Source organism: Mustela nigripes, chromosome 5 (genome assembly GCF_022355385.1).
Source record: "Mustela nigripes isolate SB6536 chromosome 5, MUSNIG.SB6536, whole genome shotgun sequence".
Lineage (NCBI taxonomy): Eukaryota > Metazoa > Chordata > Mammalia > Carnivora > Mustelidae > Mustela > Mustela nigripes.
Window position 1 is genome coordinate 26,055,843 of NC_081561.1, and position 12,206 is coordinate 26,068,048.

General features: G+C 46.7%; 2 non-coding genes across 2 annotated transcripts; one reads left to right on the forward strand and one right to left on the reverse strand.

Annotated features, from left to right (window-relative positions):
- Window positions 1–9,667: 9,667 nt before the first annotated feature.
- On the forward strand, window positions 9,668–9,773 carry TRNAL-CAA (transfer RNA leucine (anticodon CAA)). Its single transcript has 2 exons — window positions 9,668–9,705; window positions 9,728–9,773. It is a non-coding gene; the product is annotated as a tRNA-Leu (tRNA).
- A 304-nt stretch (window positions 9,774–10,077) lies between these two features.
- Window positions 10,078–10,149, reverse strand: TRNAQ-CUG (transfer RNA glutamine (anticodon CUG)). Its single transcript has one exon. It is a non-coding gene; the product is annotated as a tRNA-Gln (tRNA).
- Between the last annotated feature and the right edge of the window lie 2,057 nt (window positions 10,150–12,206).

Genomic DNA, 12,206 nt, shown 5'->3' on the forward strand with positions numbered 1-12,206 from the left:
AGTTCCTGACGGCACAAAAGTAGGGAACCCTGTAGGGTTCCCTACTTTGTCCCCTTCTGCGCACTGCCCCGAAATGCTCATCCGTCTGGGGTAAGATGAGCGATGGAGGAGCAGGCTTCTTACCTTCACTGCACTGGAGATGGTTCTCCTTTGTTATGAAGGTTTTCTCATCTTGCATTCATGGTTTTTGTGCCGTCAGGAACTGGGCCTTGGCTAATGACAGGTCTGGCCTTCATCTTCTCCAGAACGTGGGATTCCCCCCAGCACAGTGGCTTCCGTTATTCCATGGGCCCTCCCGGCACACGTGACAGCTCGTGTGGCCCCCGTGACTCAGCCTGCATTGCACACGCCCCCCTAAGGCTGTCTTCCTGCGATGTTTGGCTCTGGGCTGAGGGAAGAACCCTACAGCCCCTTGTCAGCCTCTCGTTTCCTTTGCCATCTTGCTGATCTGGAAGGGATGGATGGGTAGCCAGGGGGAGGGGTGCAAAGAACAGGGTGGCGTGAGAGGCTTGCCAGGTCCACAGTTTTAAAATCCTGCCGAGAAGGGATCAGACTCCCAGGAATCTGGAGGCATTGACTCCCAGGAATCTGGAAGCATTTCCACATTTCTGCATTGGGGTGAAATGTTGGGGGACCCTTTGTATCTTTTGAATTTTGTGCCAAATGCATGCCTTCATTATCTAAGGCAAATTAAAAGAAAATAAAGACACAGACGAATTCTCAAGGATGTAAGGCACTCCTTTCTGCACAGAAAAATGGGTACTCCGCTTTAAATTTTGACCTGTCAAAATGGTTTTGCCTGAGTAAAGGAATGAGTTTTGTTTCAGAAATTGCCTTTTTGATTTTGAGAAATATTGGTCCATTTACAAACAAGCTGAAATTTCTTCTAACAGTAAAAGAAACGAGGTATTTCATTTTGAGATAACAGTCTCTCAACTCCTCAGCATCTGGAAGTTTCTGTCATAAGACATCATCCATCTACTATTTTCAGGTTTACTTACTATTACTTACTTATTATTACTATTTTTTTGGGGGGGTGGGGTGGGTCTAGTGAGAAAAACAAGGAGAACCAAAGTAGTTAAAAAGAACAAAGAGCAAAGAAAGAAATCATCAAAAATGTGTTAGTTTAGGGGCGCCTGGGTGGCTCAGTGGGTTAAGCCGCTACCTTCGGCTCAGGTCATGATCTCAGGGTCCTGGGATCGAGCCCCGCATCGGGCTCTCTGCTCAGCAGGGAGCCTGCTTCCCTCTCTCTGCCTGCCTCTCTGACTACTTGTGATTTCTCTCTGTCAAATAAATAAAATCTTTAAAAAAAATGTGTTAGTTTAAAAATGATGGTACACACTACAATGTGATTCTGTCATTAAAAAGAATGTATGTAACCGTACACAAAGATAAACATGAAATGGATAAAAGACCTCAACGTCAGAAAGGAATCCATCAGAATCATAGAGGAGAACATACGTAGACACCTCTTCGATATCAGCCACAGCAACTTCTTTCAAGATATGTCTCTAAAGGCAAAGGAAACAAAAGCGAAAATGAACTTTTGGGACTTCATTAAGATCAAAAGCTTCTGCACAGCAAAGGAAATAGTCAACAAAACAAAGAGGCAGCCCACGGAATGGGAGAAGATATTTGCAAATGACAGTAGAGACAAAAGGCTGATATCCAGGATCTAGAAAGAACTATCAGACACATGAAAAAATGTTCATCACCACTAGGCATCACGGAGATTCAAATTAGACCATATTAAGATGTCACTTTACACCAGTTAGAATGGCCAAAATTAGCAAGACAGGAAACAACGTGTGCTGGAGAGGATGTGGAGAAAGGGGAACCCTCTTACACTGTTGGTGGGAATGCAAGTTGGTGCAGCCAATTTAGAGAACAGTTTAGAGATTCCTTAAGAAATTAAACATAGAGCTTCCCTATGACCCTGCCATTGCACTACTGGGTATTTACCCCAAATATACAGATGTAGTGAAAAGAAGGGTCATCTGTACCCCAATGTTCATAGCAGCAATGGCCATTGTCGCCAAACTGTGGAAAGAACCAAGATGCCCTTCAACAGACGAATGGATAAGGAAGATGTGGTCCATATACACTATGGAGTATTATGCCTCCATCAGAAAGGATGAATACCCAACTTTTGTAGCAACATGGACGGGACTGGAAGAGATTATGCTGAGTGAAATAAGTCAAGCAGAGAGAGTCAATTATCATATGGTTTCACTTATTTGTGGAGCATAACAAATACCATGGAAGACATGGGGAGATGGAGAGGAGAAGGGAGTTGAGGGACATTGGAAGGGGAGGTGAACCATGAGAGACTATGGACTCTGAGAAACAAACTGAGGGGTTTTGGAGGAGTGGGGGTGAGGGTTGAGTGAGCCTGGTGGCGGGTATTATGGAGCACTGGGTGTGGTGCAAAAACAATGAATTCTGTTACGCTGAAAAGAAATTAAATTTTTTAAAAAATGCAGTACTGATGTGAAAGTACACCACATTCCGTTTTGTTAGAAGCAAGTTGTAGCACCTTGTGTAGAATGACTCTTTCTTAAAAGATTTGTTTATTGGGGCACCTGGGTGGCTCAGTGGATTGGGCCTCTGCCTTTGGCTCGGGTCATGATCTCTGGGTCCTGGGATCAAGCTCCGCATCGGGCTCTCTGCTCAGAAGGGAGCCTGCTTCCTCCTCTCTCTCTCTGCCTGCCTCTCTGCCTACTTGTGATCTCTGTCTCTCTGTCAAATAAATAAATAAATCTTAAAAAAAAAAAGATTTGTTTATTTATTTGTTTGTTTGTTTGTTTATTTGACAGACAGAGATCACAAGCAGGCAGAGAGGCCGGCAGAGAGAGGGGGAAGCAGGCTCCCCGCTGAGAAGAGAGCCCGATGCGAGGCTCCATCCCAGGACCCCGAGACCTTGACCAGAGCTGAAGGCAGAGGACCAACCCACTGAACCACCCAGGCGCCCCTAGAATGAATTTTTTGGTAAGATAATAATGTACAAATGTACACACTAAAAAAATACATACAGGAATATAACCCAAATCTGTAAGGGTGTGATGCATTGTGGGCGCCAGGGTGGCTCAGTGGGTTGAGCGTCCAACCCTTGGTTTCGGCTCAGGTCATGATCTCAGGGCCGTGAGATCAATTAGTGTGGAGTCTGCTTGCGATTCTCTCTCCTTCTCCCTTAGTACCCTCTGGTCTCGCTCGCTCTCTAAAATAAATAAATAAAGTTTTAAAAAATGGGTGTGATGTATCAGAAGAACTGGGAGGAGGAGACGAGTGACGTCTACTGTCTAGGCTGCATTTTTCTACAAAATATGTTTTATTTTACTACGAACACTATTCAGTACAGATAATTTAAGGGTTATAAAGAGGGAGGGATTTTAGAGAGCTAGGCAAGAGACCAGAGGGTTACAAGCCAAGAAGTTGAGGCATTCTCTCTCCTCAGACTTTTTTCCGCCAAAACTTAAAACTCTCCCTCTTTGTGCTCAAATTCTTTGCAGCTTATCCAGAGCCACCCAGGTGCCCTTGACCTGTCCTAGACTGCAAGGGTTTGGGGGATTTTTGTTGAGTACAGGCACTTGGGTTTTTTTTTTTTAATTAGAAAAAACTTTATTGTTTATAAAAAGGAAAAAAAGACAAAATACAGAAACAAAAGAAGCCAAAGTCGTGTAATAGAAGGCATTACATTTTGCTGTGATTTGCTGACAGATGATGGGAACTCATAGTTTTACCTGTTTCCATTTTATTGGCACTGTACAGAAATTCTTTAGTATAGACATTTTTTTGTGGCATAAAAGAAGTTAACCTTAAGTATTTTAACTTTTGTAAGTAATGTTTATCCAGAAACATTTGTTTAATGAAAACAAATCTGGACTTAGCAGAGACTTTATTCAAAAGGATAATCATAAGAAAGAAAAGGGACTCTTGAAATAGGGAGAAGTCTGTGCAAGCTCCTGAGAAGTTAGAGTTTTTTTGGGATTTTTCAGTTTTGTTTTCTTGTTAGTTTTATTTCTTTCTTTTCATGGTTAATTACATATTTCTTGAGCACACATCATAATACAGCCCCTGGGGTACAACGATACACAACAAAGCCATGTTCCTTGCCCTTATGGTTTCTATATTCAAGTAGAGAAGACATATAACTAAGGCACCAATCGTAACCCAAATGTATGTTATAAAACTTTCCCAGCATACGGAAAGGTTGAGGGACGTGTATGGCGAACCTCCAAGGAGCCCTCATTCAGCTGGAGAGCCCCCGGAGCATTTTGCATAGACGCTGACATGAGCACAGTGCCTGGTGAACAGCCCAGCGTAGAGGCCTGCCCCTCTGGAGCTCACAAACCTCGGGGGGGCCAGGTGGGGGAAGGGACAGCAGCGGCCCCCAGGGTGCTCACCCGCAGCTTCTCTCCTCCCCATGTGCACACGGTGCCACGAAGATGTGAGGTCTAGCGATGCCTGGGGGGCTCAGTCGGTTAAGTGTCTGCCTTCAGCGCAGGTCCTGGTCCCAGGTCCTGAGTCCCACACCAGGCTCTCCGCTCAGTGGGGAGTCTACCTCTCCCCCTCGCTCTACCCTTTCCTGTGCTCGTGGTCTCTCTCAAATATATAAATAAAATCTTAAAAAAAAAAAAAAGATGTTTGGTTCTATTCCACCCTCTTGAGTCTGGGCTGGCCTGTGAACAGAGTAGGGGAGAGAGGTACCCCCATGCCGGGCCGGCCTGAGGAGGACTGACGTCCTCTGCCGTGGTGTCTTGGGGCCACCAGCCACCAGAGAAGGTGTCTTAGTCCACTCTGGCTGCCATGACAATACCAGACTGGGTGGTTTGCACATGCAGAAATTTCTTTGCTCAGTTTGTTTTCTGGAAACTAGAAGTCCAGATCAAGGTGTCCGCAGAGTCGGTTTCTCCTGAGGCCTCTCTCCTTGGCGTGCAGGCGGCCACTCTCCCCGTGTGTCCTTCAGGGCCTTTCCCCTGTGCACTGGCTCCTGGAGCTCCCCGTCTTCTTCTCAGGACACTCGCTGCACCCTCATGGCCTCGCTGCATCTTAACCACCTCCATAAACGCCTTGTCTCCAAATAGGGTCACACTGGGGATTAGAGTTTCAGCATGTGAATTTCGAGGAGACACAATTCAGTCCATGACAGTGTGTGACTGCTCTACAGCGGGGGGGGTGGGGGGGTGGGGGGATGTCCGCTGGGCCCATCCTTCCGGCCATTCCCTGACGGAGGCTGTAGGTGAACAGAGAGCACCTGCCTTCTGACTGACCAGTCGATGCCCCCCAGAGAGAAGGGGTCACCGCAGGGAGCCCTTGTTGGAGTGTACTTTGTTACCTGGTTTGAAAGTTAAAATGAGTGGCCTTGGATGATCAGGCAAATCAGCATGTGGTTAGGAACTGTGACCCTGGGGGGCAGGAGTGTCATCCTGGAGAGCAAGGAGGAAATCATGGAAGGACCAGAGTCTGCTGGGCCTGAAGAAGGTCACCTCTTAGAGTGGTGACCGTTTCGTAATGTGTACAAATACTGAGTCATTATGTGTACGCCTGAAACTAATAAGTATAATTGTGTGAATTATATATCAAAAATTTAAGAAAACTAAAAATAAATAAATAGAATCATATAATAAACACTTTTTGGTCCCTGGCCTTTTTTTCCCCTTTTTTTTACTCATTACATTTGTAAGATATAGTCTTATCCATAGCAGTAATTCAATTTTTATTTCTGCTGCTGTAGGCATTCACTATGTGAATATATCACGATTTATTTGATCATTTTGCCACTGATGGGTATTGTGCTGTCTTAAGAATTCTGTTCTGCTGTGAATAAAACTTCCCTGAACATTTCACACTTGTCTCTACATGAACAGATGCACTCATTTCTAGGAGCAGAATCAATGGATCAAAGATGGCTTATGTTCAGTTTTTTAGACAGCGCCGGAAATAGTCCAAAGGGATGGTACTAACTGACATTTCCAGCCATCATATATGGGAATTTTAATTGATCTATGTACTCACCAACATTTGGTATATTTGCTTTATTTTTTTAAGTTTGGCCATTCAGGTCGATTTGTAACAGTAACTCACTGTGGTTCTAATTTATAATTCCCTGATAATTAATGGTCTTGAGCCTCTTTTCATAGGTTTACCAAGCATTTGAATGGCCTCTTCAGGGAAGTGCATGATCAAGTCTTGCCCTAAAAAGTTAAGGTATTTGTCTTTTTCTTGTTGATTCACAGGAGTGCTTTGTGTATTTGGCACGAGTCCCTTGCCAGATATATATATATCTATAAATATATAAATAAATATATATATTTATAGATATATCTCAAAAATATTTGATATAAATATCTATAAATATATATTTATTTATATATTTATAGATATATATCTATAAATATATATATTTATATATTTATAGATATATCTCAAATATTTTTCCCCATTTATGGCTTCCCTTTTAATTTTTTTTTAAAAGATTTTATTTACTTATTTGACAGACAGAGATCACAAGTAGGCAGAGAGGAGGAAGCAGGCTCCCCACAGAGCAGAGAGCCTGATGTGGGGCTCGATCCCAGGACCCTGAGATCATGACCTCAGCCGATGGCAGCGGCTTAACCCACTGAGCCACCCAGGCGCCCTTCCTTTTTAATTTTGCTAACGATCTTTTTCTGATGAACAGTCCTTAGTTTTGAAGAATTCCGCGTTATCAGCTTTTTTTCTTTTTGGTTACTACTGCTGTTTTTGAAATTTTTGCCTACCCCAAGTTCACGCAGATATTCTCTTTCTTCTAGAAGTTTTACTATCCCTTTCCTACTTAGGTCTATCATCCATTTTGAGTTCATTTTTGTGTTTGATATGTTAAAAAGAAAAACACGATCCTAAAACGGCACCACTTAGGTTAAGGCCCCAAGTCATGAAACAAGAGTTAGTCGCTGTCCGGACTGCAGTTTCAGCCCCCAGGAATGCAAGCTTTTACCAGTCAATAGGGAATCTCCTGGTCAGTGCCCATTAACCTGTCACATGGGCCCTCTTCATCCCCCAAAAGTCATCCGCCTACTAAACCTTTTCGTCCCCAAATGAAGGTGATTGAACCTGAAATAATCCTTCTTTTCCGTTGATGACCTTCTTGTCCTGCCTTTAAAAACCTTCCCCTTTCTGTAGTCCTTGGGAGCTACCCTCTACTTGCCAGATGGGGTGCTGCCCAGTTCACGAGCTGATTAACAAAGCCAACAAGATCTTTAAAATTTAGTCAGTTGAATTTTTGTTATTTAACAGGTGTGAGATAGGGGTCTAGGTCCATTTTTTCCCAGCTGGTCCAGCACCAATTAATGAAAAGCTGGATCATAAATTTGCAAATGCTTATATGTCTGTTCACTTCATTTTAGCACTGTGTCCTTAAAACCAGAAAGTAGATGTGTTAATGGAAAACCAGCTCACCAAATTTACTTGTTTCTTTTAGCTAATTATAAAATTTACATCAATTCATATACATTGGGGTGGTTCTAGCAGCTTTTAAAGATTTCTGTGAGGAAAAAAAGGAAAAGAAAAAGAAAAGGGGGCACCTGAGTGGCTCAGTGGGTCAAAGCCTCTGCCTTCGGCTGGGTTCATGATTTCAGGGTCCTGGGATCCAGCCCCTCAACCGGCTCTCTGCTCCTCAGGAAGCCTGCTTCCCCCTCTCTCTCTGCCTGCCTATCTGCCTACTTGTGATCTCTCTCTCTCTCTGTCAAATAAATAAAATCTTTAAAAAAAAAAAAGATTTCTGTGAGGTTATAATTGACCATTAAGATCATTATTTGTCTTAATAATGGCATTTTAGGGAAGACTTAATTTGTCCGTGACCAAGCAGAGAAAGAACAGATTGAGGGATGTAAAAGAGCATATATTCTTGAAAGCATATTTATGATAAGAATATATCCATAAGAATCCTTCATATTTAAGCATATGTTCTTCATGAATTGCTTTTTGTGGATATATTTATTTACTCACTTCCTCATTAATTCAACAGATACTTATTAAATAAATTCTCAAATATGTATTTCATTTTTAGTTTAATCAGCATTGAGTCCTCCTCCTTATGACTTCATAATAGTTTGCAGAGCGGGGCTACATGATCTACCATAATTACTTTTCCTCCCTCTGACAACCTTGGTTCCTCCCAGACCTAATTGCCCCCCTCTGTCTTTGGTTACTTTTCTAAGTGTTTATTCCTAATTCGACAGCAGCTTTCTGACCATGTTACCGCCAAGCAGGGGGCAACGTCCTGTCCCTTCGAAGCTCAGGCTGTGATCCCTGCTCCCTGCTGCGGCCCGCACCTGCTGCTCGGGTGCAAGCCCCAACCCTGGAGAGGGTCCGCACCCCGCGTCCCTATTCCAGATTTCACATCTTCTTTCTTACTGGAACTCCATGTTTGGAGGAACAGTTCCTCAGAAGTTTCCTGGAAAAGAGGACATGGGAGGCAATTTCTTATTTCTTCTTCTTATCTTTTGAAACCTTTCAAGACCAGAAAGGCCCGCTAACGCTTTTTTGGTCGCGAAGCTGGGTTCGGAACCCACAGGGACAGGGTTCTCTTTCGTGGACGTGATCTTCACGTCCTGCTCTGTCTTCCAGCTGTGGAGAAGATGCCATCCTGATCCTAGCCCTAACCCGGTGGCTCGATGGCACACCTCTACCAAACACCATTTCATGTTCTGTTGGACTCTGTCCTGCTTTCCATCTCCACCCCACACTTCAAAGGAACTTTCTGCAATCTTATTTTGAAATTATTAAAGACATTTCTGCCATCATAATATTAATTTTCAGATTTGCCCCTTCTGTCTTTGTTCCGGGAATGTTGTATCTTCTCTTACCTGAGGACTTAATTTTAACTTTATACAATTCAGTTTCCCGCATGTATTTGTTTCGCTTTAGTTCTTTTCCCTGGTCCTATCTGTGAGTTTTGGTCTTGATCCTAGAAACACTTTCACAAGCATCTGATGAGTTTTGCTCGTGGTTCGTGGTTGAAGCACCCGCAGGCCGACTCTGGGACTGTGGGCGCGGGCAAGGTCTTGTCTGGAGCGCCTGCGGACACGTGGAGACCGTGTGGTTGACCGTGAAGACCGTGTGGTCTTCAAGGTGCGTGTCCTTGGTCCCGCGGGAAGCACACCCAGCTGGCGGACCTGGCCTCGGCCTCGGGGATCCGCGGCGAGGGGCGTCGGGACTCCGCCCGACGTTCCCTTCCAGCCGCGCGGGGTTCCCGCGCGCGCAGCCCCGTGCGCAGCCACCTGCAGCTCGCGGCCCGCTCGCCCCGCCCCTCTGCGGTCTACACCCGCGCGCCAGTGTTCTCCCAGTCTACACCCGCTCGCCCATTTCCCGGCTGGGCTGCGCGCGTCCTTCCCGAGCCGCGCCGCGGGAAGACGCAGGGGCTCTCCAGGGTCAGCCGGGGTCGTTCCTGCGCCCCCGGGTCCGGCGGGGCGGGGAAGGCGGAGGGCGGCAGAGGGATCCCGAATCGCCTCCTGCGCCAGAGCAAAGCCTCGCGAGTTCGCTCGGATTTCCGATCTGCCGAGAAAGTGGTTCCATTCGCTCCGCTTCTCAGGGGCGCCCCAGGCGGCAGGAAGTCCCAGCGGCTCCGAGCGGGTGTTCGTCCGTAACAACGACAGAGTTTACTCATTTGGGGGCCGCGCCCGCGGGTGTCAGGATGGCCGAGTGGTCTAAGGCGCCAGACTCAAGCTCCGCTTCCTCCGACAGAGGGTTCTGGTCTCCGCATGGAGGCGTGGGTTCGAATCCCACTTCTGACACACCCTTTTCCCCCCGCCTCTCGTCTCAACCGCGTGTCTCCCGGCTTCTCTCTGCTTTTCCTTTTGCGACCCAAACGGTGGGCCTCGGGGAGGTCGGTCGCCTTCTTCCCCCCCTTTTGGTTGCAGTCGACCAGGCCCCTCGTGGACCCCTGTACCCTGCTTGTGCATCACACGCCGTCCCCCGACGCGCGTGGACCCAGGGCCGGAGAGGTGGCGGCCCGCGCGTGGGTCCTGCCCCCGCCCGTCAAAAATCCGCCGGGCCAAAGAGAAGCGGGGAGGTCAGGCAAAAAAGGGGCGAACAGGAAGGTTCCACCGAGATTTGAACTCGGATCGCTGGATTCAGAGTCCAGAGTGCTAACCATTACACCATGGAACCCCGCCTGGCGACGCGTGTCTACACTGTCCATCTGAGATCTCTTCCTTCGTGGGTTTTTGGTTTTTTTTTTTTTTTTTTTTTTTTTTAATTTAAATGAGCGCTGTATAGAATACAGCCGAAAAAGAAACACCACTTTAAACGACTGTCTCTTCTTCCTAAGTGATTTATTTTACATCTACGCGGGCATTTTAGGAGGGCGGGGGATGGAGCGTCCCTGCACTTCCCAGCCTCAAGGCGATGGACCAGCCAAATACCCGAGTGGCAGGTGGGTGGCAGGTGGTGGGAGGGGCCCTCCCGACCGCTTTCACCCCGCCTGACTCCCGGTTTCTTTCCCTCGATGTCGGGGCGGCGCAGGTCCGGAGCGTGTTCTGGGGGTTTTGATCCTGCCTTCATTTCTGACTCGCGCAAAGGCAAACTGCATTTTCATCTCACCGTTCAAAAGGGAGAAAAGAAAATTACAGCATCTCCCTTTTACAGCTTCACTTGCTCATCCAAGTCCCGCAGACGCCTCTAGGGCCATGGGCTTGGAATCGGAAAATCTGTGGTCCCGCTCCAAAATGTCTCCAGCGGCCGACCCGCCTCGTTCCTCCTGACACCGCAGCTCCGGTACTGCTAGAAGCTTCTTTGAGCGCGCTGCTTGGGGACAGAGATAGAAGGATCAGTGCAGGAATATTCAGGGGAAGAGCCCAGCGATGGACTTTTGGGACTTCTCTTTCTCTCCATAGGCTGAATCGGACAAGGCTGAGCTGGGTGACTCTTGCATGTTGTGTTTGTTTTGGTTTGGTTTGTTCTTCCCAGGTCCCAGCTCCCAGGTGGACATTCCAGGGTTCATTGGGAAACAAATAGGTGACCTCGGGTGTCCTCGGCCAAGAGAAGGCATCCTCGTGCTAGGCATTCTCATTAGGTTTTTCCAAAATCTTAACTTCATTGGGACGACATGATTATTTACCGAGGAACTGTAAGAGCAGCACACAACAGAGAGATTGTATGTACAGCACAACCGGAAGAAACATTCGGGTGTCAATCACCGTTTACTCAGTGTGAGTATTATTCATTGACCCTCTGTTCTCACTGTGCTCTGGTGGTCCCCGAAGGCTGAATTGCTAAGGAATCCCGGATCATTTTTTGTGACTCATCCTTTTGCTGGATCTCCAACCCAGCAAGGTGCCTGTCACAAAACAGAGGCTCAGCAAACACGGTGGAGGGAGGAGAGCCGTGGAACCGGAAGACTTGGGGCAGGTGGCCAAAGTCCACGTGTTTACACACACAACTGCATTCCATGGCCACGAGTCTCCTGGCCTTAGAAGAGGCTCTAATTTAATCTTTGGTCTATCTGAGTAATGAACCAACTCTTCTTCCCCCAGTACAGGTGGCATCCTTTGTATTCCCATGAGCCAGAACCTTATTTCTTAAAGAGTAAGAAAAATGTCCACTGGCTTTAAAAGGATACCAGCACATCAAAAGCCCTGTATTTGACTATAGGCTTTCAGATCCTCTCTGAGGATGGGCAAGGGGGAAGGGGTATGTGATGAAGTCCCAGAACCTAAGTCAGGTTCGGTGGGGTGCAGAGGTTCGGAGCCGACGAACCTCTAAAGAAAGAATAAAGAAAGAATTCTTAAGACGTCGTTGGTGCAAAATGGTGGTTTATTAAAGCACGGGGACAGGACCCGTGGGCAGGAAGAGCTGCTGCCCCGGGTTGTGAGGGTCGGCATGTTATATACCCCACGGTTGGGGGGAGGTGGTGAAGGAATGGGAGATTTCAACAGAGTTCTCACATGTTAGGGAGGGCCTACAAGGTGCTGGGGGGAGGCCTTGCCCTTATGGCCTGATCAATGTTGTCTTTAGGTCAGGCACTAACTAATATCAAGATAGTTGGGAGATTCTTGGTGGGGTGTTATGATCCTGCTGTCATTTACATTCCCTTCTACCTCAGTCTCCTCCAGTTTATGGTGGGGAGGGAGACATTAGGGCTTCAGGAACCGAGAGTTATTTGCCTCTGGAAATTTGTGCTATTGATAAGGTAACCTCCCTGTTTAGGTCTCTAGGACATCTTGGAG